At 43.0% G+C, this 23,977-nt stretch overlaps 2 long non-coding RNA genes across 3 annotated transcripts; one reads left to right on the forward strand and one right to left on the reverse strand.

Annotated features, from left to right (window-relative positions):
- Positions 1-445: 445 nt before the first annotated feature.
- On the reverse strand, positions 446-21,408 carry LOC124280248. Its single transcript, XR_006899627.1, has 3 exons — positions 21,330-21,408; positions 10,681-10,689; positions 446-459 (listed from the first exon to the last, which is right to left on the reverse strand). It is a non-coding gene; the product is annotated as an uncharacterized LOC124280248 (long non-coding RNA).
- On the forward strand, positions 12,813-22,845 carry LOC124280247. Of its 2 annotated transcripts, XR_006899625.1 has the most exons (6): positions 12,813-12,900; positions 14,418-14,640; positions 19,914-19,974; positions 21,021-21,195; positions 21,680-21,826; positions 22,750-22,845. It is a non-coding gene; the product is annotated as an uncharacterized LOC124280247 (long non-coding RNA). The 2 variants fall into 2 exon arrangements; XR_006899626.1 differs by lacking the exons at positions 12,813-12,900; positions 14,418-14,640; positions 19,914-19,974 and adding an exon at positions 20,862-20,876.
- The last annotated feature ends 1,132 nt before the right edge of the window (positions 22,846-23,977 follow it).

A 23,977-nucleotide genomic window follows, 5' to 3' on the forward strand; every position in this document is an offset into this window, starting at 1 on the left:
GTGGTAGTACCAAGAACAACAGGGTAAATAACTTGATCATCACTTTTCCCTTCTTGTCATCATGTCGGAATTAAGCATAACCCAGTCTCTTAATATTGGTGCATTTCGTTTGTCAATTAATGATTGAACAAGTAGAGTATGTAGTATGTTCACAGAAACAACATAAAGAAAGAAACGATCTCATCGTGAAAACTTAAAACCGAGTTGGCTTATGGGGTAAGTGGAAATAATTGTTTTTCATTCTGTTTTCGTGTCCCTCTGAAAGTGGAACCCAACACGAAATGCGGCCCGTGAAAATCGGGAGAGAGTTGGTCTTCAGTAACCTGGCGCTTGTCGTAAGAGGCGACTAACAGGATTAGAAGTTGGGTTGAGTTCGGTTTTACGTCGCATCGGCATATTTCAGCCATATAGGGACGAGACTAAGTACCGGGATGTCAGGCTCAACTGACTTGGGTGACACTTGATATCGTATCCTTTTGCGTAGATCAATGCTCATACTGTTGATCACTGGATTGCCTGGTCAGACTCGATTATTTACAGACTGCTGGCATCAAGCTGGGTGTGGCGTTAAAGCATCGAACCAACCAACCAACCAACCAACATCACAAATACGTGCATAATAACGAGTCCACATAGAGATTGTCCTGTACAGTAGAGGTGGTGCGGTAGAAGTAATCTAGTGGTTAAAACATTCGCTCGTCACGCCGAATACCCAGGATCGATTCTCCACATACCGGGTGCAATGCGTGAGGAAGCACATTTCTGGTGTCCACCTTGATATAAGTAGCGGAAAACTGCTAAAACGGAGTAACACTAAACTCATTCTGTACAGTAGGACAAACATGTTAGAGAACACTACGGACAAACAAAAGTATGCCAATCATCCAGAGTTGTAAAACCATCCGACCCCCATCCAGTTATTAGATGATGCACCCCATGGGCATGTCTTGGGACTGAATCATATACTTCCTACTTTACATTGAGAGTGAAGCGACAAACGTCAAGGCAACCTGGAATATTTTGCTTGAACCTGCTTGATATATTTAGGTCAGGAACGGAAGAAACTAATTTCTTATAGAAGGGGAATCTACCGATCAGCGATCATTATATCTCTTGGTCAAATGCAAGCAAAGAAATGCAAATGTTTGATGGAGCTGTATCAAAATATTTGAGTTATATATTTTTCCAAATGTGTACACCTTCTCATTTCAGACAGTTCGAAAGTCAGTGGATCAGATGTTAGGAGATACAACATTCTAAGGAGTGCTCTTTTCTTGACTTGATACATACCACCACTTGTATGATGTTTTTCTAGTGTAAACTGTGGCACATCTTTGAAAGATATTTTGGCGAATACAAATGAATATACACTAAACGCCAAAGAAACATTACCCTGCTTCTTTAGTGACGGAGGTACCTTTCTTCAGCTGGCGTTGTGATGCGTGGAGGTCCACTTCTTGGTCTGTGTCGCAGTGACCCCAGTCTGTCTGAAGCCCTGAAGAAGTCTTATAACCGTGAAACGGTAGCATCCTAGGGCGTTGGCAACAGCATTGTATGTCGACCCCCATCTTCACCCATCCCGATGGCTCTTTCTCTCTCTTCAGATGTTAATCGTGGCATATTGCTCGTACTTGTCTATCATATCATGTATACTAGGCTCTCTTTATACCCTATAAAATCATTCTACGTGTGACATGGAGGCAAATACTGCTTGACTATTGCTTGCGTTTTGGCGATTGATATTGCTGTGTGTAAACAGAAAATGGAAAAATGTTACTTTGAAAGCAAAAATGTGAGCAAAGATAATTGTAGATGTTCCTAAATATTTTTTCACAATATGAAAGACGCGTTTTACTTGTTTTCACTAACGCAAATCAGCAGAAAAATGTTTTAAAAGACTGAAATCATAGGAATGATTATTTTACAATTTTCCACACTCTACAACAGTTGTTTCTTGTTTTAATAGTTGACAAATTGTTAATTTAAATGGTTTATCTTTGTCTCAAAGCAGGATTTTATTTCAGCCTTTCTTTTGGACATCTGAATTACTGTTATTGGTTTATTTCGGCATGGACGGACGAACATAGCACAATTTAACTCTTCTGAAAAAAAATGCATTTCACCTAAATATGAATGCATTTGATAAAAAAACTTGTTCGTGATTTACATAAAGCTGTGATATTAAGCTTTCTTGTAAACTAATACCTTCTAACATATGTTTCATAAGTTTTAAGTAATTCATAAAGGTAGGAGGGTAACGTTTCTTTTGGCGTATAGTGCATAGTTTCTAATACCTTAGGTAAATATGAGTGCCACTTTGTTGCATAATTATATGGGATACAAGTGTATTTTGTAGCAGCTGATGGTGCAGGGGTGGTGGTGTTTGATTCCAAAAGAAATCATCTTGAGAACAACTCAGTTTGGGAATTGCCGACATAAGGTCTCACTACGGTACTACAATGTCTACAGTCTACAGTGTCAAAACAGTATCTTTCAAATGTTCAAATTATTGAGAAGCTTCAAGCTGTTTTCAGATCATGTGCTTGCCTTGAGAAGTTAAACTTGGTTAGAAATGGTCTGCAACAACACATGTTTGTCGTAAAAGGCGACAAACCGAATCAGGAATGGTGACTTGGTTGGCGCATGTCATCGTATCCCAATTGCATAGATTGATGCTCATGTTGTTGATCACTGGATTGTCTGGTCCAGACTTGAATATTGAGAGACCGTCGCCATGTAGCTGGAGTATTGCTGAGCGGTGTTAAAACAACCAACCAACCTTTAGGTCCGTTTAAATGTGATCCAGTATCTTGAATGTGCATCCTGTCCAAAGCTATCTCACTGGATGTTTCTAAGGTGTCTCGTGTCAGAACCTTGTAAGCTATTACAAAATTCTCACTGTCGTGTGTAAACTTATTTGTAATAGCCTACCTGTGATCTTTGTTTTATTGTTTCATTCCGTACTCAGCATTGTCGATATATTCGAACCCCGTCATATTCAAAGGAACCAGCAATCGATGGAAGAACCAACTAAACTCATATAGAATTCATACTTTTTTGTGTATAGAGTTTATTTGGGTTGGGTTGTGCTGCACTCAGCAAGTCAAAATACACCCCAAAAAATACATATTTTGATCTTAATACTACAGTAGATACACTTTTTTTCCGGTCACTATTCGGCATACCAAACAAGAGGAAAACGAGATGCCTCTGTCAGGAACTGTGTGCTAATTGGTTGATGTCCTGGCGTCATTCATTGTATAATCTGGAAGCTAATCGATCAGCCAGAATAATTTGAAACAGAATGTAAGTGAGAGTTGAGTTGAGTTGAGTTGAGCTTTACGTCACATCGGCATTTTTCCAGCCATATAGTGACGAGAACAAGTTTGCATTAGTAAATATTGTAAGTACATACTCGGAATGAGTTTTATTTCAAAGACATTTATTTATTGCATTGTCATTCGAAAGCAGAAAAATCATAGCATCAAATTTAAAGGCAGGCGGTTTGTTACATTTCACAGTTACAGTTTATGATACAGATCAACTTCCCTCAGGTAGTTCAGTATCAGATGGGCGCTCACGCGTGAGAACAGATCTTTTAGGTTTGTTGCATCATAATGTGAGTCCCTTGCAGGCGATAAGTCCACGCATTCAAGCAGAATATGCTTGACAGTGAACACCTCATCGCAAAGAGACACACATGGGGGGTCCATCCCCATCCGTTTTCAGCAGATAGTCATGTGTAAATCGACTGTGGCCAATACGACATCGTCGTAAAATTACCTCATCGCGTCTTGACTGACAACCCAAGTAGGTATAACCGATTGTTGGCTTCAATTCATGGAGTTTGTTTCTTCCTACTTGAGTGTCCCACCTTTTTTGCATCAGGTCCCGAGTATAGCTTTTGATAGTGGGTTTGAAGTCACTGTACGGGATTAGCAGTGGAGATAGGGGCTTTTCGAGAGCTGCTTTGCTGCAGCATCGGCCTTAGTGTTACCTGCTATGCCGACGTGACCCGGCAACCAGCAGAGGATGATGTCATATTGGCCAGTAGAAAAGGTCGTTGTACAGTTCTAATATGTCCAGGATGATTGGGTGACTTGAAGTCACATTTAGAAGTGCTTGAAGGCAGGATAATGAATCTGTAAATACGATGAAGTTTTTGGACTGATTTTGCTGTTGAATGTAGGTCAAAGCTGAGAAGATAGCTTTGGCTTCAGCGGTGAAAATGGAACTGTTGTCGGGGATCCTAGAGGAGACAGTCTTGGCTCCAATGACTGTAGCGCTGGCAACTTGGCCATCGTCCTTGGATCCATCTGTGAAAATGGATCTGTGAGTGTTATACTTAGAACGTAACTGGTTGTATTCCTGTTGGAACACCAAGGGATTTGTTTCAGACTTTTTGAGTTTGGTGAGGGGTGAGATCGACCTCTGGTTTCACCATTTGCCATGGTGGTGAGGATAGAAGTCGGTATGGTGCAATGATGTCGAGATCAATTTTAGCTGCAGTTATGTGTGGTTTGATCCTGATTCCAAGTGGTGGAACCAGGCTTGGCAGTTTAGGAAATAAGTTTTCATAGAGCGGGTTGAAAACACAATTGTATGCTGGATTGGACTCATTTGAACGTAATTTAGTGATATACTGCAGTGAGAGTTTAATGCGGCGTTGTTCAAGGGAAGGTTCATTGGCCTCTGCATATAGACTGTCTACCGGAGAGGTCCTAAAGCTCCCAGGCAGAGCCTCAGTCCTTGGTGGTGGATAGAGTCTAATTTTTTCTAAATTGCTTTTGCAGGCTCCACCGTAGACAATGGAGCCATAATCTAGTTTACTGCGGACTAATGATCTGTACAAGTGAAGGAGGGTGGTCTGATCCCCTCCCCACTCTGTATTTGAAACTACTTTTAGCAAGTCTAAAGCCTTCAAGCACTTTGTTTTCAAATATTTTATGTGTGGTAAGAATGTCAGGTGGCGGTCGAATATGAGTCCAAGGAATTTGGCCTCTTCTACTACTTTGATGGGAGTACCATCTAAAGTTAGGTCTGGATCCTTGTGTGGTTTGTATTTACGACAAAAGTGAATACAATTTGTTTTGGATTTTGAAAACCTAAAACCATTTTTCATTGGCCCATTTTGGATTTTGTTAAGGCAGAGTTGTAGCTGCCTTTCTATTGCGTGCATGTTCTTACCACGACATGAAATATTGAAGTCATCGACGAAAAGCGACCCATCAACGCAACTGTTCAGAACGTTAGTGAGGCTGTTAATTTTGATGCTAAAAAGTGTGACAGACAGGATGCTGCATTTGGGGACGCCCTGATCTTGGTGGAAGTAGTCAGACAGTGTGGAACCCACCCGAACTTGGAATTGTCTGTTATTTAGAAACCGAGATATGAATTGAGGTAGTCTACCCTCAATCCAAACTCGTGTAAATCTTTTAGGATACCATGTTTCCATGTTGTATCATATGCTTTTTCTAAGTCGAAAAAGATAGATACTGCATGTTGTTTGTTGACAATGGAGTTTTTGATGAATGATTCCAGACGCACCAGATGGTCAATGGTACTTCGGTGTTTTCGGAAACCACATTGGAGGTCACTGAGGAGGTTATTGGTCTCCAAGTACCAGATTAATCGATTGTTGACCATGCGCTCCATGGTTTTGCAAACGCAGCTAGTTAGTGATATAGGACGGTAGTTTGAGGGATCAGTATGGTCGCGACCGGGTTTTGGTATAGGGATGATGATGGCATTGTGCCACGAAGGGGGGAAGTGTCCGGATGTCCAGATGTCATCAAATATATTTAGGAGTGTTTCCAAGCCTATGTCAGGGGAGGTGTTTCAGAAGCTGATAATGGATTTCATCAGCTCCTGCCGCAGTGTCGTGAGCCTGTCCTAGGGCAGTACGTAATTCATGGAGGAAAACGTTTCGTTGTAATCTCCCCATTATCAGAGTTAAAATTGACTGGTTTCTTTTCTTGTTGGGTTTGATATTTCTGGAACTGAGGGTTATAATTTGATGAGGAGGAGTGGTTTGCCAAAGTTTCGCCAAGTTTGTTTTGCAATTTCAGATTTATTTGTTAGAAGGGAGTCACCATCTTTCAGGTGGTGAACTCCTGATTTTGACCCTTGCCCTTGATCTTTTGAATCATGTTCCACACCTTGGACATGGGTGTGCAGGGAGTTGATTTTGGACACATATTTCCTCCATGAGCGGCGTTTAGTTTGTTTGAAGGTACGTTTTGCCCTGGCATTTGTCATTTTAACAGCATTCAGGTTATGCACTGTAGGATGTTGTCGGAAATATTTTTCCGCCTTCTTCCTATTTTTCCTAGCTTGTTTGCAGTTTGTATCAAACCATGGTTTGCGTATGTGCGGGTTTGCAGAGGACTTAGGAATACTTTTTGTCTCCGATGGCATTTAGGACGTCTGAAAATAGTTCCATGGGGTCAGGAACATTCCTGAAGTTGTCCGGCTTAAGTTTTTCTGAACATAGGGTTTGGAATAAAGGCCAATTGGCCTTAGTAAAATTCCATCTTGTTGATGGTGGTTCATCCGTGGGGTTGATAGGAGTAAGAATTGTTGGGAAGTGGTCGCTTCCACAAAGGTCGTCATGGACCGACCATTCAAACTCATTTAAAAGATTAGAATCTGTAAGTGATAGATCGAGAGCAGAGTATGATCCAGTGGCAGGATGGAGGTAGGTGTTTGATCCATCGTTGAAGATGCATACATCATTATTGGAGAGAAACTCTTCAAGGATCTTTCCCTTACTATTTGTATCATTACTCCCCATAGGGGTTATGGCCGATTGAAGTCACCCATGATTATGCAGGGCTTTGGGAGTTGATCGTATAAGTTCTGAAGATCTGATAGGCGGACAGTTGAGGTGGGAGGGAGATAGAGGAACATAGTGTAAACCCTATGTTCAGAGTTATGCGGACAGCAACAGTTTGTAGGTTGGTGTTAAGTGGAACAGGGCTATGGAGGATGCCCTGCCTCACCAGGATAGAAGTGCCTCCTGTAGCTTTTACACCGGGAGGAGAAAAGGAGTGGTAGGAACTGTACCGACGGATGTCAAATTTATCAGTCCTTTTAGGTAGGTTTCTTGGAGACAAAACGCAGATGGTTTGAAGTCTTGAATCAATAACTGTAATTCATTATAATTATTCTTAAGTCCTCTGCAATTCCATTGGATCATGTTTTTGTGGATTCATGGTGCTTCCACTGGTGACATGTCACGTGAACGTGAGAAAGCGTTTGATGAACTCCTATTGGTGTCTGGTGGAGATGGAGTTACCTCCATATCCAGAGGGCCAAAGGAGTTATGGACCTCGATGGGGGCCTCTGAGGGAGAGGTGGCCTTTGGTTTTGTGTTTGGCGGTTGTTCGAGTTGCTTTAGTCTCTCTAGCCTCTTTTTTTCCCTTTTTCTGCGCGCAGTTTCTGTCTCTGGTTTTGGCATTTGCTCTGGTGTTTGTGATTCAGAGGTTTTGACTTTGGGCGTTGGAGGTGGAGTTGCTGAGATGGGCTCAGTTGTGTTGAGTTCAGTTGGTTGAGAAGACATGATCCATGTCAGGTCGGTCTGACATGAGATGGTTGCAGTAGTGATAGTAGGACGGGAGACAGCAGAAGAGTAGGTGATGGTTGAAGGGGCTGCAGTTAAACTTGCAACCCTCTTCTTTGCTTCGTGAAAGGAGATATTTTCTTTGTGCTTGATCTTTAGTATCTCGGATTCGCGTTTCCACACTGGACAGAACTTGGAAGAGGCCATATGGATTTACCACCGCAGTTTGTGCACTTCACTTCCTTAGTACAGTCGTTGCCCTCATGCTTGTCACCACAGCGGTAACAAACAGCAGAGGAACGACAGGACTTGGATCCATGTCCAAACTTTTGGCAGTTGTAGCACCGGGTGGATTGGGGACATACACCTCCACACCAATGCTACAATAACCAGCTTTAATCGAGTCAGGGATGTTTGCTCGCGCGAATGTGAAGAGATAGGTGTTCGTTGGTTGAACAACACCATCCTTTTTGAAGGTGAATCGTTTGACGGCTGTGACGGATTGCTGAGAGAGTTCCTTGACAATTTGTTCTTCAGTCATGTCAGACAGGCATCGAGCTCTGTCCCGTACAATGCCTCTACACGAGTTAAAGGGTTTTGTGTGCTGAGACAGCGACCTTGATATTGACAAATTCTTTTATTTTGAGGAGATTCAAGGATTGGTGTTTCCGGGTACATTCTATCAGGAGAGCCAGATCAGACTTTGTAACATTGGCAACCTCTCCGCAGATACCAGCGATACCTTTGGAGATTGCAAAGGATTCAATTGCAAAGGTTGCTTGTCACAAGCCTCAATGATCAGGAAACGTGGCCAGTAGTCAGGTCGGAGGGGCGTACTCTCGTCAGACGAGGAGTTGTCATCATCCATATGTCTTCGTTTTGAACCGGGGTATTGAGAAGCCATGTCGTTAGTAATGTGGTTCAGCATCCCCTCTCCCCACCCACCGTGGAGTGTCAACAAGGACGATCTTATACTGCAGCGGGTCTCCAAGCTGCAAAGACCAGGGATAAGGGGGTGTTATACTCCAGCGAATTTGACATGAAATGCTGTAGCTGCCTACCAGATTAAAGGTCAGGATGGTTCTGTCCATGACAATCAATTGGAGACGTACAGAAATCGGAGGTCAGCATCACCAGATTGGCCCATGAGCCACCGCCTTCTGTGCATGGGTCTGCGAGGCTAGTTTGTTTTGGTGGAATATTTGTTAACATTTTGAACATGGTCAAAGTGTTATGTAATACCACGTTTTGTATAGACATTCCATGCACAGGGCAAGGCGTGACCAGCCGATTGGTAGAATCGGGCCTATTCTACCACCCGTCTAGGCAAAGTTAGGGTCGAAGTGGTGTGTTGGATTATTGAACACTATTGCCGGTTCCGTCATCCTCAACCACCAGACTCCCTTCCTCTGCCGACACAGGGGATGCAACCCACGGCAAACGGGTTGCCCAATTTGGTCGCCTCTTACAACCAGCAATGGGGTGCTGTGGACCTATTCGACCCCGGGTCCACACGGGGGCGAAGAGCCATTGGCGTTACCCAGCACCCACCACGAGGAGGTTGCTCTTCAAGGGGTGCCAACTTACAACACAAGTAGGTATAACCAATTGTTGGCTTCAGTTCATACAGTTTATTTCTTCCTACTTTGGTGTCCCACCTCTCTTTGCATCAGGTCCCGAGTATAGCTTTTGATAGTGGGTTTGAAATCACTGTACGGGATCAGCAGTGGAGATACGGGCTTGTCAAGAGCTGCTTTAGCTGCAGCATCGGCTTTTGTGTTACCTGCTATGCCGGCAACCAGCAGAGGACGATGTCATATTGGCCAGTAGAAAGGTCGTTGTAAAGTTTTAATATGTCCAGGATGATTGGGTGACTTGAAGTAACATTTTGAAGTGCTTGAAGGCAAGATAATGAGTGTGTAAAACACGTGATGAAGTTTTGGGAATGATTCTGCTGTTTAATGTAGAGTCAAAGCTGAGAGAAGATAGCTCTGGCCTCGGCAGTAAAACTTGAACTGTTGTCGGGAATTCTAGAGCAGACAGTCTTGGATTCAATGACTGTAGCACTGGCAACTTGGCCATCATCCTTGGACCTCTCTGCGAAAATGGATATATGGGTGTCATACTTGGAACGTAACTGTTTGTAATTCCTGTTGGAACACCAAAGGATTTGTTTCGGACTTTTGAGTTTAGTGAGGGTAAGGCCGACCTGAGGTTTCACCATCTACCAGGGTGGCGAAGACAGGAATCGGTAAGGTGCTATGATATTGAGATTAATTTTAGCTGCAGATATGTGTGGTTGAATTCTGATTCCAAGTTGTGGAACCAGGTTTGGCAGGATCCAGACCTGTCTTTAGATAGTACTCCCAGCAAGGTAGTAAAGAGGCCAAATTCCTGGGACTCATATTCGACCGTCACCTGACATTCTTACTCACACATAAAACATTTAGAAAACCAAGTGCTTGAAGGCTCTGGACTTACTAAAGGTCGTTTCAAATTCACTCTAAACTAGACTACGGCTCCATTGTCTATGGTGGAGCCTGCAAAAGCAAATTTAGAAAAAATAGATTCTATCCACCACCAAGGCCTAAGGCTCTGCCTGGGAGCTTTTAGGACTCTCCGGTAGACAGTCTATATGCAGAGGCTAACGAACCCTTCCCTTGAACAACGTTGCATTAAACTTTCACTGCAGTGTATCACTAAATTACGTTTAAATCAGTCCAATCAAGCATACAATTGTGTTTTCAACCCTCTATGAAAACCTGTTTTACTAATATGGCAAGCCTGGTTCCACCACCACTTATCTGCAGCTAACACTGATCTTCAATATCATACCACCTTGCCAGCTTCTGGCAGATGGTGAATCCACAGGTGCATCTTACTCTCACCAAACTCAAAAAGTCTGATACAAATCCTTTGATGTTCGTACAAGAATAGGAAACCAGTTACGTTCCAAGTATAACACCCATATATCCATTTGTACAGACGATCCAAGGACGATGGCCAAGTTGCCAGTGCCACAGTAATGTCCTCCAGAATCCTAAGCAATAGCTTCATTTTCACTGCTAAGGCTAACGCTCTCTTGCCTACAGGCACCTAAAAATGTTACTTCAAGTCACCCTGTCATCCTGGACATTTTAGAACTTTACAACGATATTTCTACTGGCCAATGTGATATCGTCCTCTGCTGGTTGCCGGGTCATGTCGGCACAGCAGGTAACCCAGCTAAAGCTAAAACATTTCTTGACAAGCCATCGTCCAATATATATTAGTACATATTTTAAAATGTGTATCGTCTCGTCACTATATGGCTGGAATAATGCCGATGTGACGTTAAACCGAACTTAACTCCTCAACTTATTAAGTAAAATTTTTGTAAAGCATATTTCTTGCACAGGGCAACTATTGTCATATTCAGTTGGCTGTGGCATGTCTCCAACTGAACTGCAGGCACAATATATTTGTTTCGTTTCCAAATACTTCTGGTTGGTGAACCTGACATTGACATGTCCCCAAAACCAAGACAAAAATAGAACAGAACTAGGACCCCAAAAACGCTCCCCTACTTCACCCTTGAAGAGCAACCTCCTCGTGGTGGGTGCTGGGTAACGCTAATGGCTCTTCACACCCCGTGTGGACCTGGGGGTCGAATAGGTCCACAGCACCCCGTTGCAGCACCGCATTGCATCCCTGTGTCGGCAGAGGAAGGGAATCTGGGGGTTGAGGATGACGGAACCGGCCATAGCGTTTTTAAACCAACACACCACTTCGACCCTAACTTTGCCTAGACGGGTGGTAGAATAGGCCCGATTCTACCAACCGCTGGTCACGCCATGCCCTGTGCATGAAATATACTATACATAAGGTTGATATTGTAAAATGCCCTTTCGGCATGTTCAAAATGTAAATTTCTGTCAAAATGCAAATCGGTTTAAATCCCTATGCACTGAAAGCGGTGGCTCATGGGCCAATCTGGTGATGCTGACTTCTCCCGATTCCTGTACGTCTCCAATTGATTGTCATGGGCCGAACCATCCTGACCTTTTGATCTGGTAGACAGCTACAGCTTTTCGTGTCGACCTTGCTAGAGTATAACACCCTCTTGTCTCCGGTCTTTGCAGCTTGGACACCCGCTGCAATATAAGATCGTCCCTGTTGACACTCCATGGTGGGTGGGGGAGGGGGTGCAGAAACATAATCCTATCGACGTGGCTTCCCAACACCCTGGTTCAAAACACAAAGACATGTATGGATTCCGACAACTCCTCGTCTGACAAGAGTACGCCCTTCCGACCTGACTACTGGCCACGCTCATACCCATCACTCATACCCATTTCTGTTTTCCTCGATGTTGGATTGGACTATATAATGCCAATGAAACTTTGATCCAACCATATCAAAAGTGCCTTACTTCATAGCCACCAACAGTACTTTTTAATCTAATTTTTACTAAATGTCCTGCCCATCGAGGTACTACAGGACTGATCTGGAATCTTTCAACGATGGTTCTTTTGTCTGGAATCTCTGGATCCAGCTCCGGGCAGATCGCCATTGCGAGAAATAGTAAAAACTACGATTTGACTAATTTTAGTTCTATATAATCTTATTTTCGTTTTCGCGCATTTCTACGGATATATTCGGCAGGTGGCAGATACCATTAAACACTTAGTTCTATTCCACAGCCCAATGCTCTTGTCTGTGTAAATCCGTGTCTGTCTCTGTAAATCCGTCTCAACGTTGCTTAGGAATCCCGTCACGTGATTGACACAATCATGGTTGAGTGGCGTCGGTATTCTAGATAATATGCCAATAATGATAAAGTTACCAGTACATGTATGGCATTAAATTTAAGCAATACGCAAAATTCATCATTGAAGTGCATCAAAAGTAGTTGAAATCATGTTAATGAAAATCACCAATTTGTCCCATGCTTATAATTTTAATTTTGAATCAGGCTGCTGAATTTTTTTTCAAAATGCACTGTCTCAAAACATATAAATATTAGAAGGCGTTTACATTTGGACTTTATGATTTGAAATTCACAAACAATATCACGTGTTTTATATGTTTGGGCTATAAAATTGGCTAAGCGACACACATGATCACAGATAGTTTTGAAATCAGGTCCTAAATAGACACAAGGTGTCCAAAATGGTCCAAAGTTCTTTTCGGCGATTTCACTGGGTCTGTCTGAAGGTTATCTATCGCACTATGACAAACACTGAAGTCACCGTGTTGCACCGCGCAGATCGCAAGTACAACATATGTTGCTTTCACAGCTCAACAGAGATATAAACTGCGTGCTAACTTACAGAGAATCTAAGGTCGGTTTCAGTCATGTAAGTAGACGATTTGTATGTGATGTTAAGCTTCTTGTTGCAACAATCGTGACACTGACTTTGACATTGACATTTACAAATATGGTTCTCTAATTTCAAATATATTTTATCTTTCGGTTTTGTATGTACTGACCATGTTTCCTGATGTAAACTAAATATGTGTGCATTAATTCCTTTGTCATGAAGGATAGGGTTCAAGTGTTAAGTATGGCTCTTTAGAAACCCTGCATTCATCCTTTTTGTGGACATTAACTCTACGGTGAGAGAGTGAGTTTAGTTGTACGCTGCACTCCAGCAATATTCCAGTAATGTGGGTACGTAAGTCCAAACACTCTCAAAGTAAATTTAAAACTTACCAGAATTTTAAGCGTAGAATCTTTGTGTGATTTTAATTATGGCTAAATTGACTACAAGCGCCGGCTGCTGAAGGCATGATGTTAATCCAACTAGGGTCCATGTAGGTAGCAAATGTACTGTAAGTCCCTATGGTCCCTAGTGTGGTGATCTACCTTCAGTTGTTGGCGACCTAAAGCCCGTTTTTTATATTGTTTTAACTTCGTAAATAAAATAGTTTTTAATATGTTCATGCTAGTTTTAGACTACATCTGTGATCCTCTAGTTATTATACAGTCCTTCGATGACTGATTATTTAGCAACTTAAATTTATTGTTTATGTTAAACATTTCTCGTCACTATATGGCTGAAATGTTGCAGAGGTGACGTTAAATTTTAAGTCACTCACCTCCAGTTATATGACAGAGGTCTGTAAATATGGCTGGACCAGACAATTCAGTGATCAACAGCACGCGTATCGATCTACGCCATTGGGCTAGGATGACGTGTGTAAACCAAGCCAGCGATCCTGACCTCCCGATCCCGTTAGCATGGGTTACTGAAGATCAATTCTAACCCGGATCTTCAGGGGTAACTTTACAGACGTGACTGAAACCGCATCACCGTGGGGACACTGGCATGAACCCATGCTGACCACCGTGAATCGGTTGGCCTGAACCCATGCTGACCACCGTGGGGACACTGGCCTGAACCCATGCCTGACCACCGTGGGGACACTGGCCTGAACCCATGCTGATCACCGGAATGAATCGGTTGGTGATCAGGTTCCTTGTTTGGTGAAGGGTCAACCTACCTGACGTCATTATTATTTCCCATACTATGAATCACACGACTGTCCGGTCCAGACTGGACTATTAACAGGCCTCCTCCAAACAAAATACAGACCTGATGGTCGGTTCGCTGAGTGACTATTTTTTAGCGAATATTCCAGCATTATCAAAGTGGGGACACCGGAATTAGCCTCAGACATTGTGCCCACGTAGGAAATCGAACCCGGGTATTCGAGCAAAAATGCTTTAACCACAAGGCTACCCTACCACCTCAGTCAGTTCAGTGTTTTCAGTTGAATTTGTCAGAAAACAATTTACTGTGATCTCTGAAGGCTTCTTGAAATCGTATTTTATAATCGTTTGTTTCCCAGTGATTGAGTTTGTATTTTACAGCCTATTCACGATGAAGGGTGCAGCTGTCTTCGCGTTGTTGATGCTTGTGTCCTCTATTCATGGAAACGCGTTTACGGACTTCTTCAAGAATGTTGGTAACAAGCTCGGGTCGTTCTTCACCGCTGTCGGCCATTCCCTGCTACACCAGTTGGACACAACCTGAGTGGATCTGCTCAACGCAGGCGTATCAACAGGGAAACAGTTGTTATCACAGGGCCTTCAGGTAGAGACTGCATGACAAAATAATCACTTCACATGAGCACAAACACTCCGTGGCACAACAGATACTCTTCACAGTACAATCAGTGAACAAATAACCACACGACTGAACAAACACCCCACTCCGTACAATCAGTGACCAAATCACCACACAACAGAACAGACGCTCCACTCGGTACAATCAGTAAACATCAAACAACCATACGACAGAACAGACGCTCCACTCCGTACAATCTGTAAACACATCACCACACAACAGAACAAACACCAACTCCGTACAATCAGTAAACAAATAACCACACGACAGAACAAACACTCCACTCCGTACAATCATTGAACAAATCACCACACGACAGAACAGACGCTCCACTCCGTACAATCAGTAAACACATCACCACACGACAGAACAAACACTTCACTCGGTACAACAGTAAACACATCACCACAAGACAGAACAAACACTCCACTCCGTACACTCAGTGAACTAATCACCACACGACAGAACAAACACTCCACTCCGTACAATCAGTGAACAAATCATCACCCACACGATAGAACAAACACTCCACTCCGTACAATCAGTAAACACATCACCACACGACAGAACAAACACTCCACTCCGTACAATCAGTAAACACATCACCACACGACAGAACAAAGACTCCACTCCGTACAATCAGTAAAACACATCACCACACGACAGAACAAAACACTCCACGATCAGTAAACAATCACTCCACGACAGAACAAACGTACAAACAGTGAACAAATCACCCAAGACAGAACAAAGACTCCACTCCCGTACAACACAAATCACCAAACAACAGAACAAACACTTCACGATAGAACAAACACTCCACTCCGTACAAACAGTGAACACATCACCACACGACAGAACAAACATTCCACTCCGTACAATCAGTAAACACATCACCACACGACAGAACAAACACTCCACTCCGTACAATCACCACACGACAGAACAAAACACAATCACCTCACGACAGAACAAACACTCCACTCCGTACAATCAGCTGAACAAACACTCCACTTCGTACAATCACCCACAACTGAACAAACACTCCACGACCGAACTATCGCCACACCGAACAAACAGTCCAAACATACAATCACCCACACGACTGAACAAACACTCCACTCCGTACAACAATCACCAAATCGACATGACAAAACACACAACTGAACAATCACCCCACAACTGAACAAACACTCCACTCCGTACAATCAGTAAACACATCACGACAGAACAAACACTCCACTCCGTACAATCCACTGCGTACAATCAGTGATCAAATCACCCCACACGAACAAAGACTCCGTACAATCACGTCACGACAGAACTAACACTCCACTCCGTACAATCAGTAAACACAAATCACCACTTCGACAGAAGAAACACTTCAACTCCGTACAAACAGCTGAACACAATCACCCCACAACTGAACAAAACTCCACTCCGTACAATCACCACACGACAGAACAAACACTCCACTCCGTACAATCAGTAAACACATCACCACTCGACAGAACAAACACTTCACAACAGAAAAAAACACTTCACGACAGAACAAACACTCCACTCCGTACAATCAGTAAAACACATCAACACACGACAGTAAGAAACACCCACTCTGTACAAACCTGAACAAATCACGCCACAACTGAACAAACACTCCACTCCGTACAATCACCACACAACTGAACAAACGCTCCATTCCGTACAATCAGTAAACACAACACCACACGACAGAACAATCACTCCACTGAACAAACCTCCAGTGATCACAATCACCCACGACAGAACAAAAACTCCGCTCCCGTACAATCACCCCACAACTGAACAAACCTCCGCTCCATACAATCACCTCACAACTGAACAAACACTCCACTCCGTACAATCACTCAACAACTGCACAAACACTCCACTCCGTACAATCACTCCACAACTGGACAAACGCTCCACTTCGTGCAATCACTCCATAACTGAACAAACGCTCCACACCGGCACAATCACGCCATAACTGACAATAACTTTAGGGACAAAACTGTGCCTCAGCAACGAAATAATATTAAAATAATTTGCCTATTGAGACACAAGCTGAAAATAGAAGTAGTCCACTATACAGCAGTTAGGAACAACCAGTGGATATCCTGTGTGCAGACAATTGTTGGGGACACAATATTTCGCTCAGCTACTGATAAACACTTGTTTGAGTGGCATTTTAGAAGTTGAGGACGTACAATATGGAACAAGTTTTTATGGATAACAACTTCTTTATTTGGTGAGTGCGACGTTTCGATACAGATTCTTGTACCGTTGTCAAGCAAGAGTGATACAAGAAGTGGAGGAGCTGCATATTTATACTGTGTATAACAATGAAACTACATACATTGTAATTGACCAAGGAAACAACATAATTGCCATAATTGGTTAAAGCAGTAAGCTGATGAAGCCAGTGAGTACACAAAGGGTAGTGAATGGAAGCCAGCGATATATAAATACAGGAATTGGTACAATAAAGGGGATGTTAATACAATAGGTGCGATGTTTATACAATAGATTGGGCTTGGTGGAGGTGGATCATAAGCTGATGGAATGAAGTATCCTTGGTCACGGTTGAAGGTGGGCTTATATGGCGTTTGATGTGAATGGCTTCGGTGAGCTTGCGTTTAGTGAAGTCCGTTTTGTTGTTGGCGAGAATGGTGAAGTCGGACCACTCTATTTGGTGATTGGGGTTTGCTCTTGATGTGGTCAGAGATAGCTGATTTGGTGTCAGAGTTAGCAACAGAGGTGCGATGTTCTTTGACTCGGGTGTTGATGGGTCGGGATGTTTCTACTATGTAGCTTTGTCCACAATCACAGTTTATTTTATAAATAACACATTTCGGGTTGTTGTTGTTGACGGTGGTTTGTTTTCTTCCGTTGGCATGGAGGGAGGTTGTTGAGGCTGGAGGACGCTGAGAAGGTTGTGTCTATGCCTGCCTGTTGTTTCCAGGAGTCGGCTGATTTGATGTGATGGTTTACCTATGTAGGGAATGGATATCTTGATGGGGGCTGATTCTGGTTTAGATCTGTTGGCAGGAGGTGAAAGCGTTGCTTCGATGGTTCTGTTGACTATTTCAGGTGCGTAGTGGTTGCGTTCTACAAAGACTTTCGTTAGGTGTTCAATTTCTTCTTGTAGGTTTGTTGAGCAGATGTTTTGGCTCTTCTGGTCAATGTAGAGATGACGCCGGTCTTGACTTTAGGTTGGTGGTTGTAGTTGTAGTGGATGTATTGATCCGTATGGGTAGGTTTTCTGATACACGGAGGTCTGGAGTTGGTTGCAGGAGGTGCGGGATACAAGGACATCAAGGAAAGGTAGTTGGTTGTTCTGCTCTGTTTCTATGGTGAATTTGATTCAGGGGATGTTGGTTGTTGAGATGGGCGAGGAGCGGCTTTGGATCTTGCTGAGGTTGGAGGATGACGAAGGTGTCATCCACTTTGGCGGTACCAGCAGGAGGGTTTGAAGGGTGCAGTTTCTAGGGCCTTATCTTCAAGGTCGGTCATGTAAAATTCTGCTAGGATGGGGATAGTGGGGAGCCCATGGGAAGTCCATGGATTTGCTCATAGATGGCATCGCCCCAGGTGAAGTAGGTGGAGTTGATGCAGGCGGTGGTAAGGCTGATGATAGAGTCGGTAGAGAGGCTAGTGTTGAGGGGTTGTTGGAGGTTGTCAATTCTGTGGCGTAGTGCTTGAAGGGCTTCTTCCCGAGGTACATTGGTGAATAGGTCCACAACGTCGTAGCTGATGATGGGCACCTGGGTTGGTGATGTCACGTATCTTGCAGCAGAAGTCAGTTGAATCATTGATGAAGGAGTTGGCAGATTTACCTAGCGGGGAGAGGTACTGGGTAAGGTACTGGGCAGTACTGTAGAACACAGTGTCACGGGAACAGACTAGTAGACGGGTTTTAACGGGGTTCTTGTGGATGTTGACTGTTGCTCGGGCATAAGATGGCTGGGGTGAGATACTGTGAGTTTACGATACAGATCTGTTGAGAGTTCATATTTTTCATGCAGCGTTTTTAGCGTGGCCTTATGCTGACGGTTGAGCTTTGTAGTCGGGTCCCTCGTCAACCTTTCGTAGGTTGAGGTGTCATCTAGGAGGTTGTCCACCATGGAGTGGAAGTGGTCCTTGTCCAAGACTACAGTGGCTCTGCCCTTGACGGCTGGGGCGATGACAATATCAGGATGTTGTTTTAGTTGTCTGATGGCTTGTTTATCAGCTGGTGTGATGTTTGGTTTTCTGAGGCTGGGCTTGAGTGGAGAATACTGGTGATCTGGTGTCGGAGGAAGTCAACCTTTCCACCGGGTGCAAGTTGTTGGAGACCTTTTTCAATGTTGGCAATTATGTTGTTTCCTTTGTCAATTACAATGCATGTAGTTTCATTGTTATACAGAGTATAAATATGCAGCTCCTCCACTTCATGTATCACTCTTGCTTGACAACGGTACAAGAATCTGTTTCGAAACGTCGCACTCACCAAATAAAGAAGTTGTTATCCATAAAAACTTGTTCAATATTGTACTGATAAACACTTCTTATTTCAAATAGAATTACCCGTTAATTTCCGGGTTAGAATTGATCTTCAGTAACCTATGCTTGTCGTAAGAGGCGCCATAAACAGAATCGGGTGGTCAGGCTGGTTGACACATGTAATCGCATCCCTATTACTTACATAGATGGACTTGTTGTTGATCACTGACCTGTCCTTGACCGCCGCCATACAGCTGGAATATTTCCGAGTGCGGCAGTAAACAGTGAGTGAGTGAGTTAAAATTAAAAGTCACTTTGAAAATATTTTAGCCATATCGTGACTAGAACAGTTAATACTTTAGAATTTTATTTTATAAAAATCTGTCGCCAAAAGGACAGTGGAACAACCAGTATATCACAGTAAGAGATTTAAAACTAGCATGTAACTTAAAAATTAGATACTATGTAGGACATTACAACATAAAATGGGCTATAGATCGCCAGCCACCGAAGGTAGGTCACCATACCAGGGACCATGGGGACTTACAGTACCTTTGGGCAGTAAACAGCAAACAATCACACATAAGAACCACACGCTCATCACCACATCTTCCACAGATCTTCAACTCTGCGACTACTTACATCTACTTACGTACAGGTCGTAAGTCTCTTTGGAAAGTGCAGTATACTTGGCGTGGCGTTTTATGATTAATGCTAACGTTAGCTTTCGATCTTTTCAGCTTTAGCTCTGAACACTGTAAACGCACTCCACGACAGAAATAACACCAAGCGAGACTTAAGGTAAGTATACAGCAGCGCATGATACATGTCTGTGTAATGTATAAAGAGTGAGTGAGTGAGTTATTATTTAACGTCACATCGGCAATATTTCAGCTATATCGTGACGAGAAATGCATAAAGACGATCTTAACGTGTATTGTTGATATTTTATTGTTAAAGTCGACCTCATCAGACACATTGTAACCGCCATGTGCTGTTTGGTAGTTGGGTAGTGAGCAAGTTGAGTTAAACGGTACTTTGAGGCACCCGTGAAGAACAACTGATCTTCAGAAAACCAGGGGCAACTAACAGGATCGAAGATTGGTCAGGGCTTGCTCGATATCTTTGCATCACAACTGCGTAGATCGATGCTCATGGTATTGGTCACTTGATTGTCTGGTCCAGACTCGATTATTTGCAGCCGGCGTCATATAGCTGGGATTTTACTGTGTGTGGCGTTAAATAAATAAATGAAAAAATAAGGCTGAACAATATTCCTGTTAAATGATTGTGAGTCTGCTCTATGTGGCACGAAATGATGCAGGTCTCAGTCGTTTACCATTTGAGTGAAGACTACGAGCACGAATGTAGAGTCGCCAAAACCAGAAATATATAGGCTCGGTCGGTTGTTCAGTGATTGAGTGAGTAGTTTGAGATCTAAAACTAGAATGTAACTTTAACATTATAACAATATTTTGGACACAATATAAAAACGGACTGAATATGGCTATCAGCTGAAGTCAGATCACCACAGTAGAGACTATGGGGACCTACATTGTGTGTACAGACTCTGTAAGGGGCCGTGAGCAGCCTAGCTGGAACTCCGCGATATATAAATAGAGTATTATAAATAGCGGCATGGACCCTAGCTGGATTAAAACCATCCCTTCAGAAAAGGACAGAGAAACAACCACAATGTCACAGTTAGTATTTCGAAGATTATTAAACGCTACTGTTATTGACTTAATCATAGCCGATTGCAGTACTCAACGTTCACGCTGGCGTCAATATCCATTACGAATTTATCCTACAAACCTAACAAACTTGAAAAAATAATTCAATTACAGCTCAACGTTCCAACGTCTCGAGGCGGACCTTCACGGAGTTCTGGAAAAGGCAAGGGAGATGATCTGAAACCAGTGATTACATGGGCTGAAGGTCAAGTCAGTAATATTCTTGTACAGGGTGCTAAAGGAAACATTACTCCGGACGAGGCCCTAGCAAAACTGAAGAGTATTGTTGGTAAGGACGCAGCTATGTCATCAACCTTTACACCATAGGTACCTGGGAGACCCTTGAAGATCCGGGTTAGAATTAGACTTCAGCAACCACTGCTTGTCGTAAGAGGCGACTAACGGCATCGGGTGGCTAGGCACGTATCCCAATTGCGTAGGTCGGATGCCTCACTATGTTGAACACAAGATTGTCTGGTGCTGACTTGGATCATTTACAGATGGAATAAAGCACCGTTGAACAACAAACTTCCAATTAATATACAAGTCTGTGCATTATTTGAATTTGTCTCGGTGAATACCGGTTAAAACATGAAACAAGGCCACTTGTCCAAAATTACTTCAAATCATTATTGTTTCTGTGTGTTTTCCAAATACCTGTATGACATGAGATATTTTAGACCCAGTTCAACAGCAACATGTATGAGTTCCGAAACAGTTGATTCCATATGGTGAGATATAGTCCCTTAGCGTTATTTGTCTGACATTGATAGGTGTGCACAGTTCGGCGACAGACTCCTTTAAGAAGCTGGTTCTGGAAGGACTGGAAAGGTTGACAAGCTCCATGACGAAGGACGACCAGAACCTTTGTCTGGACCCTTCAGGACCCACCTGAGTCTCTCGCTCGTAACATTACTGAGGTAAAGTCCCATGGACGTCACCTGTGAGGATCAGGGATTGTTATTAGTCTTCAGCCACCCCCATGCTTGTCACCTGTGAGGATCAGGGATGGGATTAGTCTTTACAGCCACCCCATGCTTGTCACCTGTGAGGATCAGGGTTGGGATTAGTCTTCAGCACCCCATGCTTGTCGTAAGAGGCGAGTGACGGGATCCAGTGGTCAGGCTCGAAGGTTTGATGGACACAACCATCTCATTGTATTCTAGTTGCGTAGATCGATGACGTTCCGAGCAGTTGATTCCGTATCCAGGACTGATGTGATATAGTTGGTCAGGCTCGCTGACTTGGTTGACACATGTCATCGTATCCCAACTGATCGATGTTCATGCTGTTGATCACTGGATTGTCGGGTCCAGACTCGATTATTTACAAACGCTGCCATATAGCTGGAATATTGCTGAGTGCGGCATTAAACGTAAAACAAACCAACGGCTGTCTGAATCATCTGCATAGCTAAACACATTTTATTTTGTTTAATATCATTAATACCAACCTGTGATTGGTGTTATTTTAGAATGTTGAACAAAGATGGCCATTACTGCCTACACATTTGATTTCACATGTAAAAGATCACAAATGGTTATATTACCAAGTTGAAAATAATGAAATGTAAGTCGGGTTCACTATATCTTTTTCGCCCCATTCTATATCAGTGTAGCAATGACCATGAAATGTGGCAGGTGTGTGTCAACTGAGTACTATGTCAGGATTGCCCTAGGTCAAAATATTAATTTGAATTTGAATTAAACATTCCTTCGTTTTCACAAAAGTGACAATTGTTGATAATGATTGTTAATCATCTTCATCATATATCCTCTCTCATCAGCAACTGATCCTTAATGGGTTTAATAAAAACGCCGTTAATACTCTTTTTTTTTTTCAGCATATGATAAACTTCATGAAGTTCTTCGAGCAGTAGCGAATCAAACAGTTATGTATGATGTTGATATCTTAGCACACAATAAATCCATGTTATGAGGATTTGGATGTAGTGACAATTTTTTTAGTTCAGTAATCAAACAGTTTGTGATGTATAACATCATGTATACGCTTGTGAGGACGTCGTGTCAGAATGTGTGACAACATTGCGGTCCTATCGGCCACGACGTAGCATACACATGTTGGTTCACATGACCTGAGAGACTCTGGTCATAGCGGCGCTGGCTCTTTTATCTTACACGATAGTTTCTTTGTAAACGTCCCAACAATGTAATCTTGGTACAGTTATGGTAAACCTGGTGAGTGTAATCATACAAGGATATACATAATGTACATACACGTTCCATACTGTAACAAATGCTATCATACAACAGATTTATCATCTGCTGTATAATTTATAACACCCAACCTACCCTGGTCACACAGAATGGACTGGTCTGTCATGTGAACTATAGTATAAATACAACAGAGGCAAAGACAGAACTGGTTCAAGCTGACTGGACGAGAAGGTAACATGTCTTTGTCTGTTTTATTTTTGTGTCTCACTCTGCACACTTCCGGGTTTACTGTTATCCATGACAAAGCCATCATTGACACGCCCATGCTCGCACAACATATCAGCTTGCTTGAACAAACCGTAGCAAGTCTCAGGAGCACAACATCAGACCTGAAATCAGAGTTAGATGCAACCAAGAAGAACCTCACGGCGACTCAATCCGAGCTGCAAGTCACAAAACGTGATCTACAGAACACTTAGACAGCTTCAGTGGAGCAAAGCGGCACACAATAACAGTATGTATGATCTGCTAGTGTTGAGTGAGTTTAGTTTTACGCCGCACGCAGCAATATTCCAGCTATATGGAGGCGGTCTGTAAATATTCCAGTCTGGACCAGACAATCCATTGATCAACAGCATGAGCATCGATCTGCGCAATTGGGAACTGATGACATGTCAACCAACCAAGCCAGCAAGCCTGACCACCCGATCCCGTTTGTCGCCTCTTACGATAAGCATCGGTTACTAAAGGTTAATTCTAACCCGGACCTTCACGGGTTTGCTAGTGCTGAACTTTGAAATATGATTGGCTGGTTGGTTTGTTGTTTAACGCCACACCCGGCAATATTTCAGCTATATGGTGAACATCCGGGTTACAATTGGTCTTCAGCAGCAC

The sequence above is a fragment of the Haliotis rubra genome, unplaced genomic scaffold (genome assembly GCF_003918875.1).
Source record: "Haliotis rubra isolate DU_JTF1 unplaced genomic scaffold, ASM391887v1 Scf2625, whole genome shotgun sequence".
Classification (NCBI taxonomy): domain Eukaryota; kingdom Metazoa; phylum Mollusca; class Gastropoda; order Lepetellida; family Haliotidae; genus Haliotis; species Haliotis rubra.